General features: G+C 33.9%; 1 pseudogene; it reads right to left on the reverse strand.

Annotated features, from left to right (window-relative positions):
* Positions 1 to 294: 294 nt before the first annotated feature.
* LOC113200126 (lymphokine-activated killer T-cell-originated protein kinase pseudogene) lies at positions 295 to 1,271 on the reverse strand (annotated as a pseudogene).
* Positions 1,272 to 4,828: the final 3,557 nt, after the last annotated feature.

Consider the following 4,828-nt stretch of genomic DNA (forward strand, 5'->3'; position numbering starts at 1 on the left):
TTGCTGGGGCCCCTTCGGCTGTGTCTCTCAACATTTATATAAGCAACATTTAAGGGACTGCAGAGCTAGTTTTTTAAACTTCACAGAAAATCCAGTATAATACTGAGTGCTTATCATGCAAATATAAAAAATAGCCTTAAGAAGTAATTCAAATGTTAACAATACTATAGTCCTACAATAGGCCTCTTTCAGAGACTAGTAACTGTAGATCATCATAGTAATTATATAAATGTATCCAAATAAACAGAACATTATAGACACAAACCACACATGGTGAGGTGGTCATGAACATGATCACTGGCCATCTAGTTCTAAAGCTTCAACCATGTGTGCAGCAGAGGGACGATCTTTAGGATCCTTATTAGTGCTTATAGAGAAGAGTTCAGTTACTTTCTGGTAGGATTCATCCAGTTCTTCCATATTAATAGGTGGCCTGGTTCCCAAAGCTGCATAATATGCCTCATCATTGAAGTCACCTTTATCAAAAGTTTTATCTTCATCATCATCATCATCATCATAAAAATTAAAGTGTGGAATAGATAAAGTCATCATTTCCCATAGAATAAGGCCATATGCAAATATGTCTGCCTTATCAGTAATAATGACATTTTCCTCCAAAGCTTCCTTGGGCTTCCATGGCTCAGTACCAATGTAACAGGCCTCAGGATCAGTCACAGTGATATTTTCATCCAATGGTAGAGAGACTCCTACATCACAGATTTTAATTGTTTCAAAATCACCTTTAATTACAACATTTGAAGACTTTATATCTCAATGAAGCAGTTCTTTTCTTGGTGCAAATACTTTAGCCCTCTTGCCATGTTCAAAATAACTTTTAAAATTACAGCTGCTGGGAAGGCATCCTGGCTGTCTTTATTTCACTCCTCTATTAAATCATTTAGAGACTTTTCACCTCCATACTCCATAGCAAGGCACAGACTGCCATTGCTGGCTTCAGTAAAAGCACGATAACCTACAATGTTTGGATGATGAAGGCTTTTCAAAATCTTAGCCTCATCAATTAGTCTCTTTTGATATATACTCCGATAATCATCACTGCAGATAGGATTAATCTTTTTCACAGCCCAACGAGAATGAGACAAACCTCTAGGAGGTCTTTTCATTAGGTAAACATTTACCCCAGTCCCAAAGCCAAGCTTCTACATAAATGGAGAGACAGGGATAGTTATATATGGAGTTGAACATAACACAGATTTCCTTTTTTTTTCGGATAATTTGCTTGGTGTCTTGAAATTATCAGTTCCTTCCATTGTAACGACCACTCTAGGTCAGGTAGCTCTCCAATCCACACTGGTGCCCGCTCACCTTCAGCCCTAGAATTTTTATATATAACCTTTATCATCTTAAAGAAGTTCTCTTCTAGGGCTGGAGTTGTAGCTCAGTGTGGAACTACAAAAAAAAAAAAAAAAGCCTAGCATGCTTGAAGCACTGAGTTCCATCCTCAGCACCACATAAAAATAAATAAATAAAATAAAGGTATGTGTCCATCTACTACAAAATAAAAATAAAAATAAAAAAGTTCTCTCCTATCCCCAATTTTCTTATGAACTAGTGGTTAACTTAATTGGAGGTGTTTTTGTATTGGTTGAGGTGGTCCTATGGTTTTCACCTTTATTATGTTGATAAGATGAATAATACTGATTAACTTTCAAAGTTTAAACCAATTTTTACTTCTGAAAAAAGCCAAATTTGGTCATGATATATTATTCTTTGTATTTATTATCTGGATTTGATTATCTAATACTTTGTTTTAATTTTTGTGCATATGTTCATAAGCCTTATAATTTTCTTGTAATATCTTTGTTATATTTTTGTGTCAGGGTTATGATAGCTTCAAAATGAGCTAGGAGAAATTGTTCTCTTTATTCCTTAAAATAAATTGGGTAGGATTGATAATTATTTATTTCTTAAATATTTTGATGAAATTACCTTTCTGAAAGACATCAGACTTGAAATTTTCTTTGGGGATAAATTATAGATTTAATATGTTTAACAGTGATTCCGATTTTATGATTTTCCTTTGATCAGTTAAGATAACTTGGGCTTTATTAAAAATTATTTTGCATAGTTTGTCAAATTTATCTGTATAAAATTGTTGAAAATATCTCTCTATTCTCTTCTATGACTGTAGGACCTATATAGTTTTATTTCCCTTTAATTCTGATATTAGTAATTTATATTTTTACTCTTCTTCTTTTCCTTTTCCTTTTTCCCCCCTCTTTTTGGCTTTTGCACATGCTACGCAAATGCTCTACCACTGAGTCAGCCCATACTTTCATTCTTTTTTCTCTTTTGATTGATCTTGATACGAATTTATCTAGTTAGTTGATATACTCAAAGAAAACAATTTTGACTTTGTTGATTTTTTTGTCAGCTTTCTATTCCATCACTTCCTGTTTTCATTATTATTAATTTCTTTCTATGTTCTGTTCTTTTTCAAACCTCTGAGATGGTAACTTACAAATGAATATTTTTTTGTTGTTGTTACTCTAATACACCCAAGTAAAGTTGGATTCCCATTAAGTACTGCAAATCAATAAATATAATCAGAAGAGATGATCCCTACAATAATTTAAACTGCAAATGTTTAGTATAAAGAATTATTAACCATACAAGGGTGTTTGAGTAATGAGAGATTGGCTAGCAAGAAGTAAAGAGGATTCTAAATAATATAGGCACAGTAAATAAAGGAAAGAGTCACTCCTCTTAGCACTCAGATATCACACCCAAAGAAGAGACCAAGGAGACCTGAGATGCAGACCTTGCTGCACTGCTAGGGCTTACTGAATGACAGAGACCTTGATGTTTTCCCTTAAAGGCAAAATGTGTTGGAAATCTACCCTCTGGAGTGGCAGCAAAAGATGTTAGTGGGGAGGTGCTTCACTGGGGGCACTGCTATACAACTACCTGAGGCCGGTGCCAAGGGAAAGTGCCTCTGTTCACTCTGTTTACTGTACACTGCAGAAATTTGGTCGGAGGGGGTGGGGTGGGGGAGGGGTCGGGGGGGTTGGGGGGAGTGGGGGGGGCGGACACGACACATGCGCGCTGGAGAAGCTTGCCTAACACAGGCACCCAAACCAGGAAGCAAAATACTTTCTTCCCACAAGGTTCTTCTAGTGCTCTCTAAAGACAAAGCTCCAGTTGGCAAAGAAAAATATTTAAAGGGCCCAATTCCATTTTCAGAATAGGCAAGCAAGAGAAATTTTGAGCTTAGAAAGGGAATAAATCACTCTTCAGCCTACATTGTTTTGCTCACATAAATTTAGATGTGTTGCATTAATTTTTTTTTTTTAGTTGTAGATGGACACAATACCTTTGTTTATTTATTTTTTTTATGTTGTGCTGAGGATTGAACCCAGTGCCTCACACATGCTGGGTGAGTGCTCCACCACTCAGCCACAACCCCAGCCCAAGAGGTGTTGCATTTTTGTTATCAATTTTCATTGTAATTTCTTGACTATTAGGGTCATTTGGAAAAGCATTGATTCATTTCCAAGCATTTTCAGATTTTCTAGTTATCTTTCTATTAATTAATTTCTACTCTAATTCCACCATAGTATGAGAACATATCCTATTATGGTTTCAAGTTTTTGAAGTTTGTTTAGGCTTGTTTTATGTGTCACATATTGTTTATTTTGAAAACATTTCATGTGCACTTGAAAAAAAATTCATTCTGAAATTACTGGATGCAGTGTTCTACAAATATCTCAAGTAAATACAGTTGGTTAGTCATTTTGCTCAAATATTCTGTACAATTTTTCATGTTTGTTATCAAGTTTTTTCTCTTGTGTCTAGTATCAGACTTAGGTGTATTAAACTACCATTGGAGATTTGTCAATTTCTGATTTACTTCTATCAATGTTTGCTCATATTATTTGAAAACTGTTATTACAGATATAAAAATTTAGGACTGGTGTAATTTCCTGGTGAATAGGCCTCTTTATCTTTATGAAATGCCACTATTTATCTCTAGTATGTTTCCTGCCTTTAAGTTTACTTTCTTTGACATTAATATGATTGCATAGAATTACTTTAAGTTAGTGTTTTCATGATAATATTTTTTCATTCTTAGGATTTCAATCATTTTGTGTATTTATTTTTAAAGCATAACAGAATAGACTTGGGTTGTTTTTTAAAAAAATTGGTCAGGTAATCATGGCCTTTTAGATGAGGTATTCAGTCCATTTGCATTTCATGTAATTACTCATGTAATTGACTTTACCATCATGCTTATTTTATTTTTCATTTATCTTATCTGTCCTTTCTTTTTTCCTATTTTGGGGAGATTGTTTTATTATTCCACATTAATTCTTCCATTAGTTTTTCTTAAATCCAGGTTTATTAAGATATAATCTCAATAAATAATCTTTGCCATTTTAACTATATAGTTCTATGAGTTTTGGTAACTTCATAAAATTACATACTACCACTATGATCAAGATATAGAGCAGTTCTATTATTCCTCCAAATTTGTATATCCCCCTGAGTGATCCACCCTTTCCCCTCCCCTCAGACCCTGTCAATTACAGATCTTTTTTTCTGTCCCTCTAGTTTTGCCTTTTAAAAATGTCATATAATGTCAGTGAAATTATATAGCATACAGAGTTGTGTACTTAGCTTCTTTTATTTAGCATTATGCATTTTAGTCACTTATCATTCATTTGTGCTTTTTTACTGCTGAGTATTGAATCATTGCATAGATGTATCAGTTACTTATTCATTCACCAGTTGAAAGCCGTATGAATTGGATCCACTTTTTACTACTATGATAATACATTTGACTTACTACTAGTTTTTGGTGATTTTG

This window comes from Urocitellus parryii, chromosome 6 (assembly GCF_045843805.1).
Source record: "Urocitellus parryii isolate mUroPar1 chromosome 6, mUroPar1.hap1, whole genome shotgun sequence".
NCBI classification, from domain to species: domain Eukaryota; kingdom Metazoa; phylum Chordata; class Mammalia; order Rodentia; family Sciuridae; genus Urocitellus; species Urocitellus parryii.